We start from the raw sequence: 13,535 nt of genomic DNA, 5'->3' as shown, positions 1-13,535 counted from the left end.
GAATAAGGAAAAAATGTTTGGTTTCCTATAGAAATGAAAGAACATCTTGAGGTTGAATTTTTTAGAAACCCAGATCCATACCACATAAAAATGCCAACCACTGTCAAGTGGACCTCAGATAAGGGGAAACAGGACGGAACTCTAGCCACTATTCTTGCCCGTCTCGGCCTCCCAAAGTGCTGGGATTACAGGCTTGAGCCACCGCGCCCGGCCGCAGGACTGTTGGTAACACTAAATGAGACAGTGTAAGTAAAGGGCCCCATGAGTGGCCCACCATCCTCTGAGCTTCCAATGCTATGTGGCTAACATTTTTTTTGTTCTTAGATTCAACTTCCCTTTCCATTGTGACATTAGCTCTTTTGATAAATTCTACATATGTATTTGTTTATTGTCTGTATCCCAACCAGTCAAAACCGCCATGATATGCCTGTACTTGGTCTATTGAGAATAGATGTTCTTTTCAATTTATAGCAAAGATGGAGATAGTGTAGCGGGTGAGTTGGTAACACCTGTTTCACAACTCTAGGGAGCAACATTCTCACAGACCAGAGTGAAAGATGGCCCCTGACAGATTGCAGCTTCACAGCCTGGCTTTCTATCCTCCAACCTACACACCTATCTGTTTCTAAGCCTTTTTTTCCTACTTTTAGTTTACCTCTTCTACCTGTGCTTAGGAACTCATGCTTTCCCTTTAGCATCGAGCTTCTTGGAGAAGTTATCTACTCCATTGCTCCTCTTTTATTAGCAATTTTCTTCCTCTTTTCCATTCACTCTTCAATTAATTGCAGTCTAGCTTTTGCTTTCCCTAGATTGAAACACATTCCAGGAAAATCAGTTTAATTTCAAAGCCTTTGCACTTGCTCACTGAAACCTTTCATCACTCTATTGGATTCATACCTCTCCCAAGCCCAATTCTATATCCTCCTTACCTGATTTATTTTTCCTCAGAGCACTCATTCAATACATTAAATATTCACATATTTATTTGCTCATTGTCTGTGTTCCCGACTAGAATGTAATCCTAGAGGGCAGGGATTTTCCTTTTCTTTTTTTGAGACGGAGTCTCGCTCTGTGGCCCAGGCTAGAGTGCAGTGGCATGATCTCGGCTCACTGCAAGCTCCGCCTCCCGGGTTCACCCCATTCTCCTGCCTCAGCCTCCCGAGTAGCTGAGACTACAGGCACCCACCACCGTACCCAGCTAATTTTGGGTATTTTTAGTAGGGATGTGGTTTCACCATGTTATCCAGGATGGTCTCAATCTCTTGAACTCGTGATCTCCCCACCTCGGTCTCCCAAAGTGGTGGGATTACAGGCGTGAGCCACTGCGCCCGGCCGGGATTTTTATTTTCTATTTTGTTCACTGCTTTATCCCCAGTGCCTTGAATAGGAGATGCACCTGATGGGTGCTTCATGCATATTCACTGACTTGAACAAACAAATGCATTTTCTTATCTCCAGATTCATTGTGTCCTTTTCCACGTCCTCCTTGTCTTCTCAGGGATACTTGACACTTGCTTCCGTGAACTTCCATGACCACACTCTCTCTTGGGTTTCCTCTTATTTTCATACCACTTTCTTATTTCCCTTTGCCAGCTTCTTTTCTTCTTACTCTTAAATATTGGCCATTCTGGTGTTGTCCTTGTTATCTTTCTCTTCCTACTCTACGCTTTTCCAGACAAGATTATCTACACTTGGGGATTCGAATACCATCCACAAGATGAAAATTCTCAAGCATGTATTTCCAGCTCTTGACTGTGCTCCTTCCATCATTGAAATGGCCCTCCCATCTTGAATCACAACACATTTTTTTCTCCCCAAACGGCTCTGTATTTAGGTTAAGCACCAACACACAACTGATACCCCAAGTCAGAAACTTAAGAGTCACCTTGAACTCCTTCCTTTCACCAGCACTCTGAAGCAGTAGGACATCAAACTGTCCGTGTTACCCCGGCTCGCTCTATGCCCATTGCACCGCCTTATCATTCCTTGCTTGTCCTGTTTCCTTAATTTTCTAAAATTCCCTTGCCTTCCTCTAATTCATCCCACACGTGGCAGCCAGAGCATTCATTTAAAAATGCCAACCTGCTCATGCTCCCCTTAAAGAGTCCCCCTTTTTGGCCCGGCGCGCTGGCTCACGCTTGTAATCCCAGCACTTTGGGAGAACGAGGCGGGCGGATCACGAGGTCAGGAGATCGAAACCACGGTGAAACCCCGTCTCTACTAAAAATACAAAAAATTAGCTGGGCGTGCTGGCGGGCGCCTGTAGTCCCAGCTACTCGGAGAGGCTGAGGCAGGAGAATGGCGTGAACCCGGGAGGCGGAGCTTGCAGTGAGCCGAGATTGCGCCACTGCACTCCAGCCTGGGCGACAGAGCAAGACAACGTCTCAAAAAAAAAAAAAAAAAAAAAAAGAGTCCCCCTTTTTGTGATTCTCAGCTGTCTGCAGAAATCATCCAAACTACTTGGCACAGTATGGAAGGCCCTTCAAGATCTGTCACATCTTTTACCCTGACACAAATATTCTGCATATGGTATGGACTACTTATAATTCTTTAAAGAAGCCACACTTGTTCTTCTCTCCTTTGTACATGCTGTTCCCAGTGTACTTTGTACATGCTGTTCCCAATGCGCAGATGCTCTTCCATGCTTTGTCTATCTGGTGAGCTCCTACTCAGGTCTTCCCTGATATCCCCAGGCAGAAACAGAAGCTTCCTCTGCGTCCTCTCCTACAAGTACCTCATTTACAACACTGATTGCATTTGCAGGAATTGCTTTTCACATGTCTATCTTCCTCAAACATCTGTGAGCCCCAGGAGGGAATAAACTTCATTCTAACCATCTTTTCCAACTTTTTTCTTGGCACAGAATTTTTATTCCGGTTTATTAAGTTGAACAATAAAAATACTACTTTTCATCATCACCTCATATTTAACATGAAATTCTCATTTAACATGTTCCTAAGACACTTTCTCGGTGGCCCAGGATTGGGCGGTTGCTATTCAGTGCAGAAAGGGAGATGTCATCTAAGCGTGGTGGTGGCAGAGTGTGACTTGTCACCCACCAAGAAGCCCGAGTTACTGTCTCTTGGCCTCTATGGACTTTCTGAGGCATTTAATCCTTCAGGCTTCAGTTTCCTTAACTAAAATGAGGAGAGGAATAACCTGAGTTCTGAGATTAAACAGAAAAGTGGAACTAAAGTATCAGCCATACTCTGTTTTGGCAACCAATTTATAAGCTTTATCATCCTAAAATAAGCTCTGTGTGTTTTGTGCAATTATAATTTTGTGTATTCACAAATACAAATAATTTTGTGTACCGGAGTTGTAGGCAGTCATTTTATTATTTTTATTTTTATATTTTTTAGTCAGGGTCTCACTCTGTCATCCATCCTGGAATGTAGTGGCTTAACCATAGCTCACTGCAACCTTGAACTACTGGGCTCACGCAGTCCTCCTGCCTCAGCCCCCTGACTACAGGCATGTGCCACCATGTCTGGGCAATTTTTAAATTTTTAGTAGCAATGAAATCTCACTATGTTGTCCGGGCTGGTGACAAACTCCTGGGCTCAAGCAATCCTCCTGCCTCAGCCTCCCAAAGTTCTGGGATTATAGGCGTGAGCCACCACGTCTGGCCGTAAGTGGTCATTTTAGATCATAAATTCCATAAGGGCCAAAGGCCTTTTGACTCTCTACATATGGTTGAGTAGAGTACCTGCACTCCATACATATCGGCTGAACTGACTTGTATAGTGCTCAGAATAACTTTATAGCAATTTCAGAAATACAAGATGAAAAGCAGATTTGCTGTGATTTTAGTTATAAATAACAAGGAAAAAATGTTTTGCTCCTGGTAAATGAAAGGCACCAGTTTATCCAAAGGACTAAGAAAGGAAACTGATGCCTTGATTTGCTAAACCTAAATCCTTTTGGTACAATAGGGGTGGACAAATGGAAAAACCTGCCCTAGAGTCCTTTGTGATATTTCGTCATGCTCAGAGTAGGTGCTCTATAAATACCTGTTGGATGAATGTTGCATGACTGCAGTTCCTCTATAGTTTTAATGAGTTCCTAAGAGCAGCTAGCCATATCCCTTAATAGTACCTTTCTGCTGACAGCAGCAAGCTATGTATGGTGTTAGTACAGTTGCCAAACGATGAGCAGGAGAGAAGTCAATTCTGAATAAACATCTAGGAATTTAGTGAGACAAGTTGAGCAAAGAGCTGCATAAAACAGCTCTGGATACCAGTTAATGTAAACTTCATTCAGCTAGTTATACTAACTTTTAAAAAAACAAAGGCTGATGTCTGGTTACCTGAGCACTGACTCAGGCCCACAGGTGAATTTTGGACAAAACATTTTAATTGGAATTCTTTTTTGATGGAGCCAATACAATCCAGTTTCCCAGAGTTTCTAACACTCCCTATTATCTTGCTTTACTCATTTACATAACCTGTGAATCTCCTGAAACTTCTTTCTGGCTTAGAGGAAACTGAAACTAGAAAGAGAAACCTTTGGATAGCAAACTGGTCTAAAGTTACAATTTAGTCTTCAAAATTGGTTTAACCAAGCTTTCAGAGTGGATGGGCATGTTTCTTTATCTAATTTGTCTTAAAGCTTTGCTTACTGCGATGATCTGTGAAAGACTTAAAAAAGAAGGGCTCATGATGAGTAATTGTCCAGGGCCCCTTACAGATAGGCGTATTTACATTAATTAAGAATTGTTGGCCAGGTGCGGTAGCTCACGCCTGTAATCCCAGCACTTTAGGAGGCGGGCGGATCACCAGGTCAAGAGATCGAGACCATCCTGGCTAATATGGTGAAACCCCCGTCTCTGCTAAAAAAAAAAAAAAAAAAATTAGCCAAGCGTGGCGGCGGGCGCCTGTAGTCCCAGCTACTGGGGAGCCTGAGGCAGGAGAATGGCATGAACCCGGGAGGCGGAGTTTGCAGTGAGCAGAGATCGCGCCACTGTACTCCACCCTGGGAGAAAGAGCAAGACTCCGTCTCAAAAAAAAAAAAAAAAAATTAACCAGGCCTGGCATGGTGGTGGGCGCCTGTAATCTCAACTACTGGGGAGGCTGAGGCAGGAGAATTGCTGGAACCCGGGAGGCAGAGATTGCAGTGAGCCAAGATCCTGCCATTGCACTCCAGCCCAGACTGATAACAGCAAGACTCCGTCTAAAAAAATGATTAAAAAAAGAATTGTTGATTTCGTGCATTCTATGTACCAGCCTAGGTGCGTGGGAGGCTCAGAGAGTAAGAACTTACTCAAGAGTACCCAAGAGTCACTGAGGCAGAGCAGGGACTCCTCCATCTGCTGATCTCAGCTCCATGTCCTATTCATTGCTCCACGAGGTAACACGTGATTTTCTACTGTACTGGGCACTGAAAAGAAGGCTGCCGGGTACAGTGACTCACGCCTGTAATCCTAGCACTTTGGGAGGCCGAGGCAGGCATATCCCTTGAGGCCAGCCTAGGTAACATGGTGAGATCGTGTCTCTACAAAAAACACAAAAATTAGCTGGGCATGGTGGCGTGTCCTGTAGTCTCAGCTACTCAGGAGGTTGAGGTGGGAGAATCGCCTGAGCCTGGGAGGCTGAGGCCGCTGTGAGCTGTGATGGTGCCCTGCACTCACTCCAGCCTGGGTGACAGAATGAGACCCTGTCTCTCTCACACACACACAAACACACACACACGAGAAAAAGGAAGAGGGGGAGGGGATGGGAGCAAGTTCATAATTTCATTTTTTTTTTTCAGACGGATTCTCGCTCTGTTGCCTAGGCTAGAGTGCAGTGGCGCAATCTCGGCTCACTGCAAGCTCTGCCTCCCGGGTTCATGCCATTCTCCTGCCTCAGCCTCCTGAGTAGCTGGGACTACAGGCGCCTGCCACCACGTCCCAATAATTTTTTGTATTTTTTGTAGAGACGGGGTTTCACCGTGTTAGCCAGGATGGTCTGGATCTCCTGACCTCGTGATCTGCCTGCCTGGTCCTCCCAAAGTGCTGAGATTACAGGCATGAGCCACCGCTTCCGGCCCATAATTTCTTTTCTTTCTTTTTTTTTTTTGAGACAGAGTTTCACTCTGTTGCCCAGGCTGGAGTGCAGTGGCATGATCTTGGCTCACTGTAACCTCCACCTCCTGCGTTCAAGCAATTCTCATGCCTCAGCCTCCTGAGTAGCTGGGATTACAAGCGCCTGCCACCAGTCCCTGCTAATTTTTGTTTTTTTAGTAGAGACATGGTTTCACCATGTTGGCCAGACTGGTCTTGAACTCCTGGCCTCAAGTTATCCACTCACCTCGGCCTCCCAAAATGTTGAGATTACAGGCATGAGCCACAGCGGCCAGCCGCAAGTTCATAATTTCTAAATGAGCAGCCTAAAAAAGGTCTGCTGCAAGAGTATAATAAAATAAAAATAACATTTATTGAGTGCCTACTATATGCTGACATTGTCTTAAGTGCTTACATATATTAAATTAACTCAATTCTCACATCCACTCTATAAGGTATTATTCTCATTTACAGATGAAGAAAGTGAAGTACAAAGAAGTTAAATAACTTGTTTGCCCAAGTTAAGGAATGGTTGAACCAAGATTTGCAACCAGGCAGTCCAGCTCCAAAGTTTACATATACATAAGCTATGTTGTAACCATTTGCCTTTTATTTCATGGAGGGTGGAGAGGAGGAGAGGTTGAAGACAGTAAATTAAATTCTATGCTGCATTTAAAATTCAATGAAATATTTCTGCTTAAAAGTCAATGATGTAATCTTTAGTGGTATTTTCATTGACATCCATCATTTTTTTGCTTTAGCATCCCATTATACAAATGTTCAATTCTTTGGAGAGCTCTGGAACTGTGAATTATTTTTTGAAGCTAATTAGATGGAGACAGGCTTTATCAGAAAAACAAGAGAAAAACCATGGGATATGCAGTTTTCAGTAGAAAAGTCACAGCCCCTCTTCCACAAAGCCAGCATGTTTCTCCTCTACCATCGCAGAATCCAGATGTTCTCACCCTCCTAGCAAATGCTCCAATTGGAACTTCTTGTTCAAGCAAATCAAAGCAGAGCCAAGTTGTATGTAGGTTGGACTTTGGCTTGTTTTGAGCCATCCATTATGAACACTGTGCAAGGCAATTCTGTTGCTTTCATGCTGTGGCCTCAATCAGCAACACAGACCCGTCATTTATTATACTGAACTTCAGTTTTTGTATCTCAAGGGAAAAAAATTTAAATTTTAAATCCGGGGTAGTGTAGAAAAAAAATCCTTCTAAAATATTAGAGGAATCGGGAAATTGCTATCGGTTCCCTGCCCACAGTTGTAAAAATATCATTACGACAGCAGGGTTTTTTTTTTTTTTTTTTTTTTGATCTAGCTGTTTAAAAACCAATTGATTATGAGGATTTATAAGGTGATATTCACAAGTAATGATTGTTGAAAGTTATATGAATAAAAAGAGGATAGACATTAGTGAGTAATTTTAACTTAGTCTCCACGTATTTAAAATGTGACTGAAGAATAAGGGAAGCTTTTGAAAAAGAAAAAAGTTGCTCCGGATTCCTAACATCTTTTTATTTTTGGTATTCCTTTCCAGCCTGTGACATTGGTGCGTAATTAATGGATATAAGGCAGGACACATATTTATAGTGCTCAAGTTCTATTAGTTAGCTTAAGTGTCATGACCCACTTTGTAAGACAACTCATGTGAAGCAGGAGACAGCCCCTTGACCCCATTTAAAAACAAATTTTAGTAAAATTTACGTTTGGAAAATTTGGCTATGTTCTAGAGTTCAGGAGGGTATGGTGACTATTAAACTCAACAGCTGTTTGCTTCTTTTTTGTAGAAGTTGTACAGACTTGGTAAAGCTTATGTCTGGCAGTATTGAAAAAGCAAGGCTGGTAAAACCAACGGCAAAGCTAGCGGATGATTGCAAATTTTAGATGGGCTAGGAGCCATCCTAAGATGGTTTTGCTACGGTTGGTGGTGGTGTGCCGGTGATAGGACATGCTAACAGAGGACAAGAAGGGTGACAAGATCCAGCTGCAAGTCCGTATACTACTTATATTTAAGGTATTCTAGTGTTAAAGAAAGAACTTTCCAGTGTTTGTACAAGAACTCAGGACCGCTATTTTTATTTCTAAATATTAAATCTAAATGGGTATCCTGCGGGCATTGAAAAGTTAACTCGAAAGACACTGGTCTGCTTGGCGTCTACATTAGGCCACTGGTATAAATAATGCCAGCTAACAAGCGTTGAGGCATTGCCATGTGTGAGGCACTGATGAAGATATTTGATGTGAATTTAATAATTTAATCTTTCTTTATTGTGGCAAAAAATACATAACATGAAAGTTACCATCTTTTTTTTTTTTTTTTTTTTTTTAAGATGGAGTCTTGTTTTGTTGCCCAGGCTGGAGTGCAGTGGCGCAATCTCAGCTCACTGCAAACTCCGCCTCCTGGGTTCACGCCATTCTCCTGCCTCAGCCACCCGAGCAGCTGGGACCACAGGCGCCTGCCACCACGCCCGGCTAATTTTTTTTGTATTTTTAATAGAGACGTTTCACCGTGTTATCCAGGATGGTCTCGATCTCCTGACCTCGTGATCCACCAGCCTCGGCCTCCCAAAGTGCTGAGATTACAGGCGTGGGCCACCGCACCCGGCCGAAAGTTACCATCTTAACCATTTCTTTTTTTTGTTTTGTTGTTCCATTTACTGCTTACACTCACTTTATTTCATAGAGTAAAAGGTGCTTTTCAAACAAAAGTTTATGTTGTTTGTCTTCAGCTCCCCCTGTATTCTCTCACCATGTCATTGGTGTGGAGAAGCAGGAACCTAAACATGGGAAGTGAACATCAAAATATGTCATGATTACAGTGTGCTTCAAGGTAAATACCACTTCAGCACGATATCCATTTTTATAAAGCTTAAAAATAACTGTCACAAAGTAATATATTTTCAGATATATCTATATTTACATCTACATCTCCCCTCTCTATACATAGATACATATCTAGACTATAAAGAAAAGCACAGGGATTATGAACATAACCTTCAGAAGAGTGGTCACCTCTGTTGCGAAGCAAGGGGACTGGATCAGAGAAGAAATTCCAGCAGTCCTGTAGCTTCCAAAGGACTAGAAATGTTTCATTCTGCATGAGGTCATGGGTTTATGGATGTTATTTAATTGTTATGCTTCATTACTTAGATGCACATCCCATGTTGAGAATATCTCCTATACAAACAAAGCACTTGTATTTAAGAATGTGTTAAAAAAAAAGGGAAAATAAAATAAATATAGTTACTATATAAGCTTCATGTATGTTCTACTTACACATGCTTATCTAAGTGTGATACTTATTTTTTTATAAAGGCCAAGTTTAATGATTAAATATTATGAGCATTACCATATAATACACAACAATAAACATAATTTATGTTTTAAAACTAGTTTTTTTAAAAAACTTTGAGCAATATAACAAGCACATTATTCAGTTAAAAATAAATACATGTGCATAAATATAATAAGGTGTATTATGCCGATAAAAGAATATTGAATATGAAAGAGTGGAGAAAGTCTGGTAGCATAAAAAAGAAGTAAATTATAATGCTTTCATATGAGGATTTAAGAAAGTTCCAGGGCATGGGGGCTCATGCCTATAATCCCAGCACTGTTGGAGGCTGAGGCAGGCAGATTGCTTGAGCCCAGGAGTTCAAGATGGGGTTTCACCATATTGGCCAGGATGGTCTTGATCTCTTGATCTCAGCTGATCCACCCGCCTCCCAAAGTGCTGGGATTACAGGCATGAGCCACCATGCCTGGCCTTATTTAAGACTTACTAAAGGCTGGGCACAGTGGCTCACGACTGTGATCCCAGCACTTTCGGAGGCGGAGGCGGGGAGATCACTTGAGCTCAGAAGTTTGAGACCAGCCTGGCCAACACAGTGAAACCTCATCTCTACTAAAAATACAAAAATTAAGGCCGGGCGCGGTGGCCCACGCTTGTAATCCCAGCACTTTGGGAGGCTGAGGCGGGCGGATCACAAGGTCAGGAGGTTGAGACCACGGTGAAACCCCGTCTCTACTAAAAATACAAAAAATTAGCCGGGCGTGGTGGCGGGCGCCTGTAGTCCCAGCTACTCGGAGAGGCTGAGGCAGGAGAATGGCGTGAACCCGGGAGGTGGAGCTTGCAGTGAGCTGAGATCGCGCCACTGCACTCCAGCCTGGGCGACAGAGCGAGACTCCGTCTCCAAAAAAATAAATAAATACATAAATAAATAAATAAAAATACAAAAATTAGCACAGTGTAGTGGCGTGCGCCTGTAATCCCAGCTACCAGGGAGGCTGAGGTGAGAGAATTGCTTGAGCCCAGGAGGCAGAGGTTGCAGGGACCCGAGATAGTGCCACTGCATTCCAGCCTGAGTGATAGACTGAGACCCTTCTCAAAAAAAAATAAAGTCTTACTATCTTACTATAGAGGTATAGTAATCTATAGGTATGATATTAGCATAATAATAGACAAAGAAGCCAACAGAACAGAATAGAAACCAGAATGATGCCCATATATATCAATTGTATTTCTATATACTAGCAAGAGACGATTGAGAAATGAAATAAAAAGTACCATTTGCAATAACATCAAATACATAGACCTATTTATTAAAAAATCATAAACCCATATAAATGAAAAAATATGCCATGTTTGTGGGTTGGAAGACTCAAGTTTGTTGGGTGACAGAGTGAGACCCTCAAAAAAAAAAAAAGTCTTACTGTAGAGGTATAGTAATCCATATGGTATGGTATTAGCATAATAATTGATAAAGAAGCCAACAGAACAGAGACCAGACTATACATATATACATATATGCCCATATATATACATAGTCAATTATTATTGAAATGGTGTTAAGGCAATTAGTTCAATGGGGGAAAAAGTCTTTCCAATAGATGGTGCTTTTCCAATTGGATAAACATATGCAAAATAGAAAAGAAATAAAGAAACTGGACCTCTCCCTTACACTATACACAAAAATAAAATTGAGATGAATCATATATCTAAGCCTGTTTTTCTCAACTGTACTTGCATTATTACCTTCCCCCATTAGGAGTATTTTAAGACATATTCTCCCTCTAATCACCCCCGGCTCCACCACAGCCAAAATAAAGAAAAACAGATTGACCTTAGTTTGGATTCCTACAAAAGTGGACTCTGTGAGACAAGGATTGAAAATACCCATAGGGAAGTGGAAAACAGACAGGGAGGGGAAGGCAACAGATACAGGCTATATTATCAAGAATGTCATCACCAGTGCCAGCTGGTGCTTTCTCCCACTGCAGAGCTCTGACAGCAAGTGTAGAGCATGTGCTTCAGAGTCTTCCTGTCCCAAGGTCAAGGGAGCTAGAGTATGCATAAACCATGGCGCATCAGTCATTGGTTGAGATCTCGGCTCAGGACTTATTAATCCCCTTCCCTTCTGGCCTGTTTTGAGTGAGGACCTAGAAGGTTCTGATGGCCAGGGAAACCCTCAGGCAGAGATTAAGGTGCAGGTGTGAACTGAAATAGGGAAGCTTGAGTGGAAATGGATGGCCACCAACGGCCTCTGCTACAAATACCAAGTGTGAGCCGGGATGTGGAGTACCGGAAACTCTGACACTGGCACGATCACTTTGGAAGAACTGTTTGGTTATTCAGGCTGAATATATGTATATCCTCTGGTCCAGTAATTCCACTCCTAACTCCACATCCAATAGAAACATGAACACAAGTTCACAAAACGATATGTATGAATGTTCATATAAGCACTATTCTTAATAGCAAAAAATCAATAATTTCCAAATGTTCATTAACAGTAGAATGAATAAATACAACGTGTTACATTTATACAGTGGGAAACTCTGCAGGAATGAGTTTGAACTACAACTATATGCATCAAAGTGGTTGAATCTCATAAGCATAATATTGAGGGAAAGAAGGTAGAAAAGAGTATACTGAATAATTCAACTCCTAAATTTCAAAACTGGCATGATGAATTATCCTATTAGAAATTAGAAGTGAAGTCAGGCAGTGGTCAGCCTCAGGAGGGCGGTAACTAGAAGGAGGCTTCTAGGTACTGGTAATGTTTTGCTCTTTGGTCTGGGTACCGGTTATGAGTACTGAGTACATACTGTACTGTGTATTCACACTGTGAATGCTCATTGAACTTTATACTTGTGATTTGTGCACTTTTCTGTATGTTTGTTATACCTCAACCAAAATTTGACACCTCAAAGAAGTCAATGCTGGCCTTTGTCGCCTACCTCTCCACACCATAAAAAGTGTGATTAAGGCTGGGTGCAGTGGCTCACGCCTGTAATCCCAGCACTTTGGGAGGCTGAGGCAGGCGGATCACGAGGTCAGGAGTTCAAGGCCAGCCTGACCACCACGGTGAAACCCCGTCTCTACTAAAAATACGAAAATTAGCTGGGTGTGGTGGTGCGTGCCTGTAATCCCAGCTACTCAGGAGGCTGAGGCAGAAGAATTGCTTGAACTCGGGAGGCGGAGGTTGCGGTGAGCTGAGATCGCACCACTGCATTCCAGCCTGGGTGACAGAGCGAGACTCTGTCTCATAAAAAAAAAAACAAAAGTGTGATTAAATAGACTGATCAATGAAACAGAACTGAATGTCTATCAATAGATCCTAATACATGTGGCACTTTACACAATGATAAAGGTGGCTTTTCAAATTAGTGATAAATAGAAAATTCAACAAATGGTGTTGGGATAAGTGAGTAGCCATTTGGAATAAAATTTAGTTTAGCTCTACTTTATATCTTACACCAAGGTATATTTCAGATGAATAAAAGATCATTTTTTTTTAAGAGACAGAGTCTTACGCTGTCATCCAGGCTGCTGGAGTCCAGAGACTCACTACAGCCTTGAACTCCTGGACTCAAGTGATCCTCTCTCCTCAGTCTGCTGAGTAGCTGGGACTACAGGTGTGCATCACCATACCTGGCTACCTGGCTGATTGTTAGGTTTTTTTTTGTCTAGAAACTGGGTCTCACTATGTTGCCTAGGCTGGTCTCAAACTCCTGGAATCAGGTGATCCTCCAATCTCAGCCTCTCAAAGCATTAGGATTACAGGCGTGAACCACTGTGCCAGGCCCAAAAGATTTAAATTTTAAAATAAAACAATAAAATGAGTCAAAGAAACATTGAGAATAATTTTTATAACTTTACAGTTTTTTTAAAAAGCACAATACAGCAAAAGACCTCCTAAAACTAGAAGACTGATGAATTAAATTGTTTAAAAATGTGTGGCAAAATCCACAATAAATAAAAAGTTAGATAACAAATTGGGAAAAATATTTCCAATTCATAACGCATATAGACAGCTAACATCACCAGTGTAAAAGAGCTCTTTCAGATCAATAAGGAAAAGCTGAATAAGCCACCAGAAACATGGACAAAAAGTAAATACAAACAGTTCATTGAAAAGAAATAAAAGTGACTCAAGGCCAGGTGCGGTGGCTCGTGCCTGTAATCCCCACACTTTGGGATAC

The sequence above is a fragment of the Symphalangus syndactylus genome, chromosome 15 (genome assembly GCF_028878055.3).
Source record: "Symphalangus syndactylus isolate Jambi chromosome 15, NHGRI_mSymSyn1-v2.1_pri, whole genome shotgun sequence".
Lineage (NCBI taxonomy): Eukaryota > Metazoa > Chordata > Mammalia > Primates > Hylobatidae > Symphalangus > Symphalangus syndactylus.
The sequence above is the reverse complement of the archived record's forward strand: the minus strand, read 5'-3'. Positions refer to the sequence as shown.